This window comes from Macrotis lagotis, chromosome 3 (genome assembly GCF_037893015.1).
Source record: "Macrotis lagotis isolate mMagLag1 chromosome 3, bilby.v1.9.chrom.fasta, whole genome shotgun sequence".
Taxonomy (NCBI): Eukaryota; Metazoa; Chordata; class Mammalia; order Peramelemorphia; family Peramelidae; genus Macrotis; species Macrotis lagotis.
In genome coordinates this window covers 21,120,415-21,137,790 of record NC_133660.1, presented here as the reverse complement: position 1 = coordinate 21,137,790, position 17,376 = coordinate 21,120,415, and positions in this window count along the sequence as shown.

Genomic DNA, 17,376 nt, shown 5'->3' with positions numbered 1-17,376 from the left:
TGTTATGATGACAACAGGAAACAATATGGTCATACAAAACCAATGGCAATATTGATGTATTTCCCCCATTTTCTAACTTTTATTACAATATATTTTAGCATTGAATTCATTCGATTAGGTTGGCTTAGAGAAGTTGACAATATATACTATGTCTTCTGGTTATATTTTCTTCTGAGGAGATATTGATCAGATTGGTCCCAATCAGGTGATTTTTGAAATAATGTCCATGTCAGTAACTGGTCACTTCTTTTCTGTTGAAATAAAACAATTTAACATTTTGTTTATTGTTTGCTGTGTCTAGAACCTTCTGGCAGCTTCTTAAAATGTTCATGATATTCAGACATGAACTTTCACAAAATAAATAAGTCTTTGGATTTTTTCATTTCTTAATCTTGAACCACATTTTCCAAAGTATTTCCTGCCTCCCTATACTTTGTCCACCTTTGTCTTGAATCCACTGGGTATCCTGGTAAATATAGATTTCTTTTGTTGTCTTCCATAAGTTTTTCCTGTTCCCTTTTTTGTAAGTGGCTTCTAGGTGGCTATTTTGGTTTATGCTCTTATTTACAAGCATTGCTAGAGAAAATGACCAAGGAAATTTTGTATTTTATCATTGTTGCCTTTGGGAAGAATGATGAAATCAATTCTGCTAAATCCTTTGCTTTCAAGTTTCTAATGATAATCTATGAGACACCCTGACATTTAACTGCAATTTTCATTTGTATTCTGCTTTCATTTAGTACAGGAATTAATTTAGTTAATTTTGATGTGATTAAGTACTCCTAGCACTATTGATTTTTGCCATTCCTAGCCTGAGATTTTAAGGAATAAAAACACAGCTATTGCTAACTTCCAATTTTATTGATAATGCCCAAACCACTGGTGTTTCACTCCCTCATACACATTAATATAAGTATACTCAGATAGCTGTGCTGAGCTATTATCCTGGCCCATCTAAGTCACACATTCTGATTTCTGAGAAATGACACAACACACATACATCATAGTTCCAGGACATCAGTTTTTCCCATAGAAAAGATTGGCAATGAATGTCTCTAGGAGTTAAGACTAATATTATTTTATACTCAGGAGGGTAAAGAGCTTAGGAATCTTAAAATGGGTCAATTGAGAATAAGAAAAACTTAGGCACCATTTGAATATGCCACTGAGTAGACTGAGTAAGAATGAACACAAAGCTGCAATAGTTCTTTGCCATCCTAATAAGGATCTGAGGTTGTATTTGAATTCTGCTCTTCCTGATAGCTGGTTCAGCATTCTATTTACTATATTATCTAATTGTCCGTAGCCACTCAATATCCATTTTACTTTGACAAAAATATTTATTTTCAAGGATATAAGTAACAAAGCTCATCAGGATCATGCTCTTCCCATTCCACCATTTCATTTGGGAAAGTAAGTTCAAATATAGTTTTGTTCCAACATATCATTGGTTCCATCCAACTTAAAATAAAATTTATGATTGTTGTCCAATGAGTTCCCATCTTGGCTAATTCAGGGCTAAATGCTAGAAGTCATTCCTTGATCTTTGGGCCATTAATGTTGATAATTTAATTCTCTTGGAGAAACTATATTCATGAATTCCAAAGTCCTCCTAGTTGTTTCTATCTATGTGTGTCCCTCCTCCCTCTGAGAAAAGGATCTAGTTTGGGTAAACTGTATACGATTTTTAGGTCTTTGGAAGAAAAAAGGTCATACTTAAAAGACCCCAATTATGTTAATTTTTAAGTATGAGAGTTAATCTCTCTCTCTCTCTCTCTCTCTTTTTCTCTCTCTCTCTCTCTGTTAGTGTGTGTGTGTGTGCATGCTTCAGCACTCTCTTCCTCCTTTTTTTCTCAATTTGACCACTTTCACTGAAGAAATAGAAAGGGCTAATAGAAATCTGAAGGTCATTTAGTACTTTAGTAAGTTTCCATAGATAACTCATTCATCACCTAATGTCTGCCTGCTTGGGAATGCTATTGTCCATGCTCAATGATCTTGGACATTGTTTTTTTCCAGGACTGTATTCACATCTCAGTGGAATCTGATTATACATCAAGAATAAATAACCTTCAAAAATAGCTTTCAAATATGAGTGTTATTCCCTTATGTGAAGCAGCATCAAAATAGAATTTTGTAAAGCAGTTGGTAAGGTTTTTAGTATTCTCTTCCCTTCTGCAATGCTGAAAAGCCATTAGAACTTACTAACTGCCCTGCTGCTACACCATATGTGCAGCACTACCTTACAACCGAATCCTCATTTACGTGTTTTCTCACTGCATTGGACTGTGAGTTCCTTGAGAACAAGAGCTGTATTGCTTTTCTATTTATATCTCCAACACTTATCCCACTTCTTTGCTCATCATAAGCACTTAAAAAATACTTTCTCATTCATTCATTCATTCATTCATACAGTGAGAAAAAAAAGTTGTTATGGTGGACTGGCCCATGTGCAGCATACATCAGCAACCAAGGATGATGCAAATTTCCCTTGTGGCAAAGGCTAGGGAGCCTATTTCAGGGAAGGTCTTGATAATGTTTAAAGATGGGGAGACATTGGGACCTGAATAGAGATTCAGACATTGCTTCTGATGGGTTTAAAAACTTGGTAAATAGTGGTCTTTTAAACTGGTGGTGGAGGCATTCAAAAGACTTGTGTTGATGCCAGCAACTCCCTTCTGATTCCCTCTAGTGCTTTGACTGAATCACTGATGAATTTGATGCTGTAAGCAGAGCTGTCTTGGACTCTTCCCATTGCTTCTAATGTGTGGCCCTCAGAAACAGGCCCAAGTCCTTGACCTAAATGTTGATTTATTTTCTGAGTGTGGTAGATTTATTAGATTTAACCTTGTGAATTTTGAAAGGTTGTTGTTCTAGTACAGCATTCTAGTGTTTAGGCATCCTATCATCTTGGAATCTAAGTGTTACACAATCTAAATTTTGGAGCGTGCTCTACATCTGGGCCCCAAGGATTAAGGAACAATCTTTGGGACTCGGGACTGTATTATCTGGGATGGGAAGTCATTGGGCTGCAATACTAAATTTTGATGTGTTTGGTGGGACCAATGTTTGAACCACATTTGAGAATACTTTCCCAAGAGAGTGGGGTGGCATAGGGGAGAATGGGACTCTGAATTGTTGGAAGGAGGACTGTTTTTGCTTTTGTTATTGTTATATCTTTGAAGTGAATATCCCTTTGTTAAATTTAATTGATATTAAGTAATTAAAGGTGAGACATTGGATAGACCTGGTGTCAAGAAGACCTAAATTCAACTATAATCTTAGACAATTATTAGCTGTGTTATGTCATTTAATTGCTATTTTCCTCAGTTTCCCTTATTTAAAAGTGAGGATATTAACTGCCAACTTACAGGTCCATTGTGAGAACACAATGAAATAATATTTGTAAAGCTCTTATCTTGGTGCCTGCCACAGATGTGTACTATAATATTTCTTCTCTTCTCTTTAAAGGTCACTGGCACCTAACTATGTGTGTGTATTGGGAAGTTTATGTATGTGGTATAGTGTGTGTGTGTGTGTGTGTGTGTGTGTGTGTGTGTGTGTGTGTGTGTTGCTGCTCATCAGTTCTCCCTCTGGGAATGACAATTAGAAGCCTATGTGATGTTCTCTGTGTATTGGGTCTATCTAGTGGCACATACTTTTGCTGTGCCAAAACTAATATATTTTACTTGCTAAAAAGTAAGTTCTGATATTTCATATCCCAGGATCACAAAACCACAGAACTGTAGAGTGGGGAAAAACCTCAAAGGCCATCCAATATAACCCAAACTCCAAAAAGATTTCCCTCCTTACTTGCCTTACAAGTGATTCTCAGTTTCTTCTTAGAGATACTCATCAAGGGAGAATGGACTTCTGAAGGAACGTCTCATTCATTCATTCATTCATTCATAGAGTGAGAAAAAAAGTTATTATGGTTGACTGGCCCATGTGCAGCATGCATCAGCAACCAAGGCTGATGGAAATTTCCCTTGTGGCAAAGACCAAGGAATCTATTTTGGGGAAGGTCTTGATAATATGTAATGTTCCTGGGGAGACATTGGGGCCTGAATCTAATTCCAGTTACATTAAAATGATAATTTCTGAAGGGATGGCTGTTTATAAAACCTTGAATTGCAAAAGAGATGGCATATTCTTTCCCTTAGGCCATCCCTCTATTTAAACAATGCATAGGCTTTTATTTTGAGGAGGCAGGATATGACAGAGCAATGCATTTCTAGATCATGGGCTAATACATGAAGTATCATCTCCTAATGCACTCTTAAATAAATCTGTTAGAAAGGGTTCTCCTATATTTACTACTTTGCAACCTCCACATGTGGCTCTGAATTCTAGGAAGCTAAGGGGCACAACAGTCAAAACGTTGGATTTAGCATTAGAAAGACCTTAGTTCAAATCCTGCCTCATTCACTTAGTATCTACATGACTCTGGACAAGTCACTCAGTTTCCTTATCTATGAAATGAGGCTTACAAAAGCACCCATCTCCCATGCTTATGGTGAAGATTAAGTAAGAAAACAGATACATCTAAAGCACTTTATATTGTATGTTTATAGATATTAGCCCATAAGAATGTACTACATAAAAATAACTATCATTAGTATAATTATGATTATTATGTCCTGGGGACCAATTAGAATAAAATTAATCTCTCTTCTTTATATTAGACTTTTAAATATTTGGAAGTAGTTATCATATCTCTCCTGTTTCTTCTCTAGGCAAACTCTTCCTGATTCCTTTAGCCATTTCTCATATGGTTGATCTCAAGTCCCTTTGCCATCCTCAACCCTCTCCTTGAATGTGCTCTGACTTATCTGAGCCTTTCCTAAAGTGTCGCATCCAGACATGAAGACAAATCACAAAGCCTTTTCCTGTCTCTAAGGGTCAAAGCCCCTTGGCTCTTCAGCAAATTGGTTTAAGGATTCATTTATCAAACACATGTGATAGAGTCCCTTTCTTCATTTAAAATGTGACTTGTGACACTTGATCTACTATTTCTTGTGGGTTTATCCTAGCCATCCCCCATTTTGCCTTAGAGAATTTTTCTATAGGAAAAAGCTCAAACACCATTCATCTTCCCTTGGATTGTTCCCAGTCCTCTTACCTGGTGATGCTCTTTCTCCTAAACTACTTTGTATTATAGCACTCTTTCACCTTTTATTTTTTTACATGTTTATTTTTGTTTCAAAAGTAGTTTTATTATTATGCTCACTATGTTACTATTATATTTTATTGCTTATTATATTTTATTATTATTATTTTAATTTCTTTAATTTCTTTACACATTAATAAAATATTCTTAAGAGGAAACATAATACCCCCTCCCCCACAAAAATATAAAACCTCATGCGAAATAAAGTGAAAGAGAACAAAAATGGACTTCAGTCTGTGTTTTGATATAATTCTCTGTCTCAAGTGGATCACATTCTTTATCATAAGTCCATCAGAGAAGTTATTTCCATATTTTTCCACAGTTGCTGCTGCTGATTCAAATTCCCTCCATCCATTCCTCCCCACTATCATCTATTATATTTTCTCTCTCCTTTCACTCTGTCCCTCTTCAAAAATGTGCTATGGGGCATCCCATTGGTGCAGTACACAGAGCACCAGCTCTGGGGTCAAGAGGCCCCAAATCTACATCCCACCCAAAACCCAGCAACCACCCAGCCCTGTGGTCCCAGACAGGTCACCCAATCCCAGCACCTTGCAAAAAAGTAAAAAAAATGTGTTATATCTGACTATCTTCTCCTATAATCTACTCTCTCCTCTATCACCCACATCCCCACCTCCCCCTGTCCCTTTTCTCTCCTTTTTCTTCTTCATGTCTATATCCTATTGAGTATATATGCTGTTTCCTCTCTGAGCCATTTCCAATGAGAATTATGACTCCCTCATTCCCCCTTGCCTTCCCCCTTTCCATACCATTACAAAAGCTACATGAAATATATTTTACATGAGATCTCTTAGCCTATCCCACCTCTCCTTTCTCTTACTCCCAGAACATTTCCCTTTTACCCATTGACTCCATTTTTGTAATATATTATATCTTCAAATTCAGCTCTCTCCTGTGTCTCATCTATAAAAGCTCCTTCTACCTGCTCTATTGAATGAGAAGGTTCCTATGAGTATTATTAGTATCAACTGTCCATGCAGGAATACATGCAGTTCATCATCATTAAATCCCTTATAATTTACCTTTCTCATCCACTCTATGCTTCACTTGTGTCCTGTACTTAAAGATCAAACTTTCTGTTCAGCTCTGGCCATTTCAACAAGAACATTTAAAATTCCCGTTTCACTGAAAGGCCATGTTTTCCCTGGAAGATGATGTTCAGTTTTGCTGGGTAGTTGATTCTTGGTTGCATTCCAGACTCTTTTGCCTTCTGGATTATTATATTCCAAGCCTACAAGCCCTTGATGTGGATATCAGGGCAATTTTTCTGTAGTAATTCTTGAAAAATGAGGTCAAGGCTCTTTTCCTGATCATGATTTTCATGTAACTCAATACTTTTAAAATTATCTTTCCTAGCTCTGTTTTCCAGATCAGTTGTTTTTCCAATGAGATATTAAACCTTTTCTTCTAGTTTTTCATTCTTTTGGTGTTGAATTATTATGTCTTGATTTCTCACAAAGTCATCATCTTCCTTTAGCTCCATTCTACATCTGAAGGATTTTTTTTTCCTCAGAGGGCTTTCTTATCTCCTTTTCTATCTGTCCAATTCTGTTTTTTAAAGCATTATTTTCCTCATTGACTTTTTGAATTGTTTTATCCATTTGACCTAAACTGGTTTTAAATATGTTATTTTCTTCAGCATTTTTGGGGAGGATCTTCTTGACTAAGCTGCTGACTTCATTTTCATGTCTTTCCTGCCTTTCTCTCATTTCTTTTCCCAATTTTTCCTTCTACCTCCCTTACTTGATTTTCAAAACCTTTTTTGAGTTCTGTCACAGACTGTATCCAATGTCTATATTTCTTGGAGTCTTTAGATGGAGAATTTGGACTTTCTCATCTTCAGATTGTGTGTTTTGGTCCTCCATGGGACCAAAGAAATTATCTATGGTCAGGTTTCTTTTTTTTCTATTTACTCATTTCCCCAGCCTGTGCATGGTTTGGGGTACTTCTTGAACTTTTGAGTATTTTTGAGACACTCACACAAGGACCCCAGTATGTGAGGCTCTTATTGCTCTCCTGGTCTGTTGAATGGCCACAAGCTGTGACCAGGGTCTGAATGTGGTCAAAGTCCTAGAGTCCTGTCCCAGGGACAGAGGACAGACCTTGACAGTCTTCTTCCAATTCCTTACCTTGAATGAACTGAGGAATTAGGGAGCAGCTGCTGGGTGGCTCCTGCTGGGCAACTCCACAGGTCTGCTTCCATTTCCTGGGATCTGGGCCTTACTGAGGAGGGCCATGCTGGCCTGGGCTTCATGCTCATTCTGGCAGAGGTCACTCTGCTGATCTTCCAAATTATGCTTGGTGCTTTCTGGGGTGGCAGGTCAGGAAACTGCTTCTCCTGCCAGGAGCTGGGGCTCCTAGGGACCCAGGCACCCTGGGGCTGTTCCAGAAGGCTGAAGCTTCTTTACTCTGGTGTGCTCCCACCTCTCCAACCCTGTAGAACAGAGCCTTCCCACTATTTCCCAGGTTACCTTGGGCTGGAGAATTGCCTCACTGGAACTTTCTGTGGGTTCTGTCTCTTGAAAATTTAGTTAGAGTCATAATTTTAAGGGTTTTGAAATATTTTGGAGAGAGCTTCTGGGAAAGCCTGTTCTGCTACTATTTTGGCTCTGTTCCCCCTATTATTATACTCATTGATAATATATGGTACACTGTAGTGATAAATAAATATGAAATTCTATATGCAGTCCTTGACAAGTTTTTGGTTGGGTGATACACCCCAGAAGACCTAAAAGGTTGGAAACCCATGCTCTAGGCTAAACTCTTTCATCTTATATTTATGCTGGACATACTTAAGGAATTACAATTACAATTACAATGGAATTGTTTAAATCTTTGTTATTCTATCCCCAACACCAAGCAGGTTCAGGCAATCTAGTAGGTGCTTAATAATTTCTGTTGATTGACTACCAGCCTAGCATAAAGGATCCAACTTGGGCCAATATGAGATGATACTTCATAAATTTCCCATCATCTAGAGATGTGTTGCTATGTCATATCCTGCCTCCTCAAAATCAAAGTCTATGTGTTGTCTAATTAGAGAGATGGTCTAAGGGAAGAGTATGCCATCTCTTTTGCCATTCAAAGTTTTATAAGCAGTCATCCTTTCAGAAATTATCATTTAATCTAACTGGAATCCAAATTTCAGTGATCACATGAGCCAAAAGATTGTAAACATGTGGAATGAGAGCTACCTACTAATGATGAGAACCTCAATGATATTATAAATGGAGGAAAGGTCTACCTACTTATGACTGAAACATAAAATCCCAGAAGCTATTGACATGAATTGATTCTCTGTTCCAGAATGGACTTTGATGGGAGTGGGGCACAAATGAAGAACTGAATACTCAAAAAGAGGTCAAATGCAAAAGTAATTTCCAATGAACCAATCCTGTCCAGAATCAAGATCCTGTTTGAAAATAGGGTTCACTAAGGCACTTTAGCACCTTGCAGTCTTGTGACTTTTACATAATTTCTAGAACTCTACAATGGAAAAAATGAAGATAGAGATGTCAGGGAAACTGAGTTCTTGCCTTAGCTCTACCTAGATGTGATACTCAGAGGAAAGCAGTTCAATTCAGTATTCAGTTTCCTCACTGAACAATCAGGGGGTTGGACTTTGGGTCTATGATTTATTTGTCCCTGGAAGGGACAGATTTGAAATCTATTTTTCTCTCATAATCATTTACTCCTTTTTGTTTTTACTTTGACAAATGAGGGGAATGCAGAACTGTCCTCAACCAAGTCTGTTCTATTATTGGGGGGGGAGGAGTGGAAGTAAGATGGCACCAAATAAAATGGGTGCAGAACTATTTCCATTCACTTCAATTGAATAACTCTCAGTCATGATTGTGAAAGAAGAAAAGAAAAAATAAATGAAAAAGTTTATAAAATTTATTTTTCAGTGAACAAAAATATACCACCTTTCCCTCTCAATATCCCTTTTACTGAAAAGAAAAAACCCTTTTAAAAATATGCATAGTCAAGGAAAATATCTCCATACATGAGCTGTTTCTAAAAATATGTCTTATTATGCACCCTGAGGTCAGCCCTCTCTTTCATGTATGGAGCAATCACTTCATGATTAACCCTCTAGAATTGTGATTGGTCATTACTAAGACCAGAATTCTTAAGTATTTAAAATTTTTTTTCTTTAAATTGTTTTTATTGTATAAATTGTCCACCTGTTCCTTCTCAATTCATTTGACTTATTTTTATAAAAGTTTCCCCAGGTTTCTCTGCAATGATCTTTTTTTGAAACTTCTTTTGACACAGTTATATTTATATTCTATGATTTTTTTTCAGTCCCTACCCCCTTCCCCCCCAATATAGGTATTCCTTTAGTTTTCAGTTCTTTGCCTTTATAAAACAAGCTGATCTAAATTAGTGCTCTCTCTCTCACTCTCTCTCCCTCTCTCTCTCTGTCTCTGTCTCTTTCTCTCTCTCACATTAATCTATATCTAATAAGAGTCAACATTTAAATAGCACTTACCAAGTAGAGGTATTGTGTTAAGAGCTTTACAATTATTATATCATTTAATCTTACAGCAATTGTGAGAGATAGGTGCTATTATTATTCCCATTTTACAGATGAGGAATCAGAGGCAGAGGTTTAGTGACTTGCCCAGAGTCACACAGCTGTGAAGTATCTGAGACTATTTGAAATCAGATGAACTCAACTCCAGGCCTGTTGATCTTTACTGTGGATCACCTAGCTACCCATCTAACTTTTTATCCATCTCTCTATTAGTTCTCTCTATATAATCATCAATATCCATATTTATAAATGTAGTTGAATATATTTCCATGTATTAGTCCATTTCCTCTTTCTTTATATAGGTCTTTTTGTAACAGCATTAGGTCAAAGCTATTCAGAGGTTAGAGAATTTTTAGGTATAATTTCATAGATTTTTAAAAAGCTGTTAACTGCTGGTACAGCTCCACCAAGATTTCATTAATGTGCTCCTTTCCTCACAGATGATTCAACTTTTTCTTTTAGTCATCTTTACTAATCCAATGGCTGTGAGATGGAATGTCAGATTGCTTTAATTTTTATTTGTTTATTTGTGATTTGGAACATTTCTGCATATAGTTATTGGTATTTTGGCTGATTTCCTTTGAAAACTTCCTGTTTATAGCCTTTTGACCATTTATCTATTGAGGAATGGCTCAGTTTTTTATTTATCTCTATTCCTATCTATCTACCTAGGGAGTGAGAGCTTTTTTTGGAAAAAAATGTCATAAATGTTTGAAAGCAAATTATCAAGCAATCAAAATTCATGTATTACATAGTTATTATATATTAGGTAATGAGAAAATCCCTGCTTAAAAATATATAGAATGAAATAAATCCTATAATGCAAAGATATTACATGTTAAGGGGAAATAGAATGAGCACATACATATATACATATATTTAGACATGCATATTTATCCATCTCTATATCTATCTATCTCTATATCTCTCTCTATCTCTTTATCTCTATCTCTATATTTATCTATCTTTCTATCTATCTGCATACACACATAAAGAGAATAAATCAAAGTGATGGAATATAGTGTAGGTTTAGAAGGATGGTTCTAACAGTTCAGGAGATCAGCAAAGGTTTTGTGTGGAAACTGGTGCTTTAGTCGGATTTTGGAGAAAGAAAGATTCTAAGAAGCATAAATGAGGAAAGGATGCATTCCACTCATGTAGAATGATCAATCCAGAACCAGCAGAGCTGGGTGAAGCAATGTTGTACATGAAGCACCAGGAAAGCATGAGTTTAGTTGAATTGTTGAATTGGGAAGGGCAAATAATGGCTAATAAAGTTAGATAGATGTGTTGAGGCCAGATTGGGATGAGATTTAATAACTTAGTGGAGGAATTTATACTTAATTGTAGGAAAACTACTAAAGTTTATTGAGTGGGATATCAACATTGGTAGAGGTATAAGTTTTATGGTAAAGATAGTAAGTTTTTTTTCAGATATTTTGAATTTGAGATGTTTCCAGGGCATGCAGTTTGAAATTTCCAATTTATAATTGATAAGCTCAAACTTAGGGGTCCTCACCATATCAATTTGTTGATCCTTTATGGGAGTTTTTAATTAATATTTCTTCAGTTGTTTAAAATTAATTTTATTTGTATAACTTTTTTATAATTTCACTCATATGGTTCCTCTACTCAGAGAGAATTGAAGAAAAAGAGGATAAATGACAGAGACTTGAAGAACACCTTTATTTAGATGAGACAGAGAAGGGGATCATATGGATACTAATCCAGCAAAAGGGGCTATGAAGGAGAATTTATATAGTGAGGAGGAGAATCCTGAGAGAATAATGTCATTATTTAAGAAGAGGTGACCATCATCAGTGTTATTACTTTAGATAGACTGAAAAGGAAGGGGACTGAAAGAATATATAATTAAAATAGCATTGTCATCTTTGGAGAGATCAGGTTTAGATGAGAAATAAAGAAGTTAGAATTCAAAGTGTTGAGGAGCATGTGAAAGGAAAGGAGTGTAGGCTAAAAGGGAAGGATGTTCTTTCTATTACCATATTACTATGCACTGAGGATATAAATGTTACCACCTCATCTGGGGTCACTCACCTTGTTCTCACTCATACTGACAATTATTAGTTTTGGATAGTTCTGGTGGGAGTGATGGAGGATGGCGGTAATCCTGTCAATGAGATTTCTAGAACTTGAAATTCATGAGACTGCACTGTCATGATACCATTGTTTAACAGTAATTAACTTGATTATCTTTTAGGGTGTTTATTTTTCTGGCATAGCAAGAAAAATAGTTACAAAAACATTCTCACCCAAATCAGGGGTGAATTTCCTCCTGCACACAAATGCTTTCCTAGAGACATTGGGCTCAAACTTAAGGCATGATGGTGGTGATCATATGTAGCAAAGGGCAACCTAGCACATTCTGGTAATAGGAATCCTTTTTTTTCTATTTGTGGAATATTCATAATATTCTCCTTTGGTACAGTTCTCCTTGGGCTCTGAGGATCAGAACCTTTCCTGAAATCCTAGGCAACAATATCTCCACTATATTGATCATGATGATAGTATTTCTTCCACATACTCCTTTCCTTAAGTTGCTATCCTTGTATCCATCTGTGCCAGTTTGTAAATATTTAATTATTTCATGTGTCTCAGCTACTAGTTGCATATATTGTCTCCTATTGATTCCTTGTCTCTGATGACATACATAAAGGAAAGTGAGGAGACAACGAAGAAACTCTTCTATTGTCTTCAAAAGTGGTTCCCTATGAGGGATTAAATTTGAACTGTAATCTTCACTTCCCATGCTGAAGTCTTTTATCCCTGGAACATATACATATATATATATATATATATATATATATATATATATATATATATATATGTGTGTGTGTGTGTGTGTGTGTGTGTATATCTGAATCTAGGAAATGTTGAAATCCCCTTGCTATCTAAAGTTCTTGGAGTTGTGATAAATTCCTTTTGCAACCAAACAAGCTTTTTTCTCTTTTTAATTCAATCAAAGATTCATATCTTAGGGTGCAGTCAATCTTGTTTATGTCTCATGTCCATTGATTTTTTCTGAATCTCAAAGAGACATTGCCTTGTGATCATGTTGTTATTGTTTGTCCTTCATTCTTGAAGAGGACCAATGACATCAGCAGGGTTATATCTTGCCTTGGAAGGGATTTGGATTTGAATGAGGCAGAACTGTTCAATGCCATTAGCCTCATTCTGCCCTCCAGAGTCATCAGAGTCCAGGGGCAACTGAAAATGACCCCAGATGCAGTAGGAGACTGTGGCCTTTGAAAGCTGGGGTCTTTCTCAGGTCTCAGTTTGTTTGAGGTAATACCCATTCAGTGAATAAAGGCTAGGTAAGAATTGAGATAAAAGATGGCCTAGTTTGTCTTCCCAAATTAATCAGACTGGTTGGGGAAGACCCTTAGAGTTTCTGGTCAGAATAGAAAGCAGTTGCTATTTGTACTCTGTCTTGTGAGAATGGTTTCATGGCATAAGGCATCTTGTTAATTGAGGTGGGGGATTTGGATCTCCACCTGCTATGGGAATAAAAAGACCAAACAGTGCCTGTGTTCGATTATTTAATATTCTAATATGAGAAAGAAACACATGGGATGGTATGCTAGGCAGAGAAGAGTGTTTTGATCTGGGAAGTCACCAGGATGGTGGGTGGAATCATTGATAGTATTATTTTATTTATTTATTTATATGAAAGGGAAAAAGAAGTGATGGGGAAAGTATGCATGCGATGATACCATGTGGATATAGAGGGTTAGTATTGCAGTACATCTGAGTCTTGTCCTTAAATCAAAACTTTTATAGATTCTCATTCCACCTTCTGTGGGGACAAAATGTCCTTTGGGACATCTGGTGTCATAAGTTTGCTTTTGGTATCAATTTCTAATTCTTCACATTTGATCTCAAATCTTTTCACTGGTTTACCATTTTTTCTCAAACAATATGGTGGATGATGGGATTGGAAAATACTCATTCTTTCACTACAATTAGATATATTGGATTATTCTAGGCACCTTTTTAACATATGCAGAGAAAACTCTGCTCCTTACTATAGAGAATGGAATCAGGACATAACTGATGGGAGTTTTGTCAAGGTGATTATCTAGGAACAGAAACAATCATAGTTATCTTTAATGTGTAATTAATTAAGAACATGCCAATAGTATTCCCAATAAAGTAGGCCTTTGCTGCATTGCCACCAAAAGATCATAATCTTTTTTGTGGATTGGGGAAATAAAATTTCATACATAATGGCAACTCAAGACATTTTTTCTTTCTGGATAACTGCAGACTGACTCAGAATTGACCAAGGTGTTCAGTCAGTGGGTTTTTGTATTGAGATAAACAAACAAAATCTGGAGTCTAACAAATGTCAGACTGCCCTAGTAAATAGATTCCAGTCCATTTGGAATAAACTAACTCAGAGTAAGTCAGATAAGGATAAGGAGATTCGTAGAATGTTTTTGACATCCAGGGACTTCATAGAAGCAATGGGACTACCCTGAATTATTGTAATGAAATCAGAGGAAAAGATAGTTAGCCATCTTTTATAATGAGAGTTTGGCTGGAGGCATCTCAAGAGGTTACAAAAGGAAAAATAATACTTCCAGAATCCAAATTATACTAAAAAGCTGAAATCAGAAAATCTATTTGGTACTGGATTTTAAAAATAGAAAATGAGATGAGTGGAGTTGAGAGGAGAAGAATCAGGAACAATTGAACTCAATAACTCCATGTTTGTTAATTCCCTAAACATAAAATACTTGAAGAACTTCTTTTTTCCATGAAAACTTCTTGGAAAACTGGAAAGTGCTTTGGCAAAAAAAACATTTCAGCCCATAACTTATAGTAGATCACAAAAAAGCTCAAAATGAATAGCCTGAATATTAAAGATCACATTTTTAAAAAGACCCAAATCACATCCCTTTTCCAGCTTTGAATAGGAAGAGTTCTTAACCACAGAAGAGATAAACTGATCACAAAATGTAAAATTAAAAATTTTGATGACATTTAATTGAGTAGCATTGGTAGGACTAAAATTAATATAGTACAAAGAAGAAGGAAAGTTTATTGTTTAATTAATTTTGCAATAAATATATCTTGTATCCTTGACTGTTCACTGCTGAGGGGAGGGAGGTGGAAGGGAGGGTGGAGGGAAGATTTGTAACTTGGAAATATGCATGTACATATGGATGAAAATAAATCAATTCATTAAAAAAAGAAAAAATCTCTTGTATCTAAGTTATCCTTAATATGCCCATATCTCCCCTATCTTGCTAAGGACCCTTCCTTGATCCTTCCATCCTGGCTAATTACTGTCCTATATCTCTTCTGCTCTTTAGAACTAAGCTTCTAACAGAGGTCTTCTACAAGAGGTGACCTCATTTTCTCCCCCCTTACTCTATTATTAACCCCTTACAATCAGGCTTCTGACTTCATCATTTCATCAAAACTTCTCTTTCTAAACTTCCAAATAATCTCTTCATTGACAAATCCAATGACCTTTTCCCAATTCTCATTCTACTCTATCTTGCTACTGTTTTTGATATTGTTAGTCATTTTCTCCTTCATAATCTCTTCTCTCTGCTTTCAGGATACCTTGTTCTCCTCCACCCTCTCTGATTGCTCCTTTTCAATCTCATTTCCTGGATCACAATCTCTAATAGTAGATGTTCCTCATCTTGGGTCCCTTTCTCTTCTTCCTCTGTACTATCACATTTCCCTATGTACAAGATGTACCTTAATTTTGGGGCTTGAAATTTGAAAAAAAAATGTATTACATGAAGTTATTGAACTCATTTTATTCATTGTGAAATGTAAGTACCTTCTGCTGCTAGCTTTCAGGCATATTTTGGGCAAATCTGGGGTATAGAAGCATGCTTATCCATTCCCTTTCATGAACTTGAAGCACCAATTATGTCCTCCTTGGAAATCAGTCACTTATTTTTCATCAGCAATTCTACTGAATCATCTTTGTGGATACAGGAATTCCAATGACCCTTTGCTCTTCCATCCATCTCTTTAATGCCTTCTCTACATCAGGCCATTTGGCTACCTAGCCCCTCATGACCTTATTCTGCCAGGGTGTTTTCAGTAGGGTGTCTTCTTCCAGCAGCCAGTCTCAGATTGTTTTCCCAGTTGAAGGAGAACCAAACTGAGGTTCAGCAGCCTGATTTCCATTCACTTTTACCAACTGGATCACTTTGAACTTGAATTCAATACCAGATGAAAATATTTTCTGAGACATTTATGGGCAGAACATGGCACCTATTATACCAGTAACAAATGTGCAACAATGAGTACGAAGATGACAAGTGTGAAAAAAGCAGGAAATGCAAGTCAAAAAATCTACAACCACTGTAGAAGATGCTTCCAATTTTTAGACCCAAACTTTTTGGTAAAAGGGTGTGTCTTATACATGCAGAAATATGGTACTTCATTTGGTGATCTCATCAGCTTTCAAGGATTTGATCTGACCATTCTCAAATCTACCTCTCTTAGATCAACCTCTCTGCTGATTTACAGTTTCCCCATCTCCAACTGCCTTTAGGCATTTCAAACTGGATATCTAGTAGACACCAAAAACTCAATATGTCCCAAACACATTTTTCTTTCTATCTCTTCCTGCTTCTCCCTTCTTTGTTACTGTAGAGGGCAACAGCTTCTTTCCAGTCTCAGAGGCACAACTTAGGAGTCACTCTGGTCTCTTCATTATCTCTCACAAATTCCTTTCCCACCGATATGCTAACTGTGACCAAGGCCCTTTGATTTCAACTTTGTTATCTCTCTCAAATATTCCCCTTTCTCTCCTCTTATACTGTCCCCCATCTAGTGCAGGCCCTTATCATCCCACAGCTGGACTAGTGCTGGTGACTGCTGCCTCAAGTCTCTTCCCACACCAATCTATCCTACATTCACCCACCAAAATGATTTTCCTAAAGCACAGATTCCATCACATCACCCCACTACTCAATAAATCCCAGTAACTCTCTATTGACTTCATAACCAAATAAGAAATGCTTGTATTCAAAGCACTCCATAATCTTGCCCCTTCCTACTTTTCTGGTCAATGCAATCACACTGAATTATCTAAGACCATCATCTAAATTTTGAGTCATCTCTCTGATTGCCCTTACCCATCCCAGCTTGCTTTAAGCCCCAGTAAAAATCTTGCCTTCCATAGGAAGCCTTCCCAATCCTTTTTAATTTTAGTATCTTCTTTTTGCTAAATATTTGTTTACATGGTCATTAGATTTTAAGTTCCCTGAAGTACCTAATAAATGTTTTTTGATTATTAATTGTAGGAGAGTTGGAGGGAAGGTAAATTCTTTTCTTCCTTCCTTCTCTCTCTCCTTCCTTCCTTCCTTCTTTCACCTTTTTATATTTTTCTTCCTTCTTTCTGAATTCCTAAGAGGTCATCAATAATTTCAAATCACTAATGATATTCCAGATGCCTGGACGAACTTGCACATGTTATTGCTATCATTCTACTGGATGGAATTATCCACATAGTTCAATTGAGAAAAGCTCATTTTATCTTAATTACCTGGTAGTTTCTTGAAAATGTTTTGGGCCTGGTTAAATGACCTAGAAATTTCCACTCATCATTTTGAATTAGAAGATACAAACTTGTAAGGCTTGTTCTTTT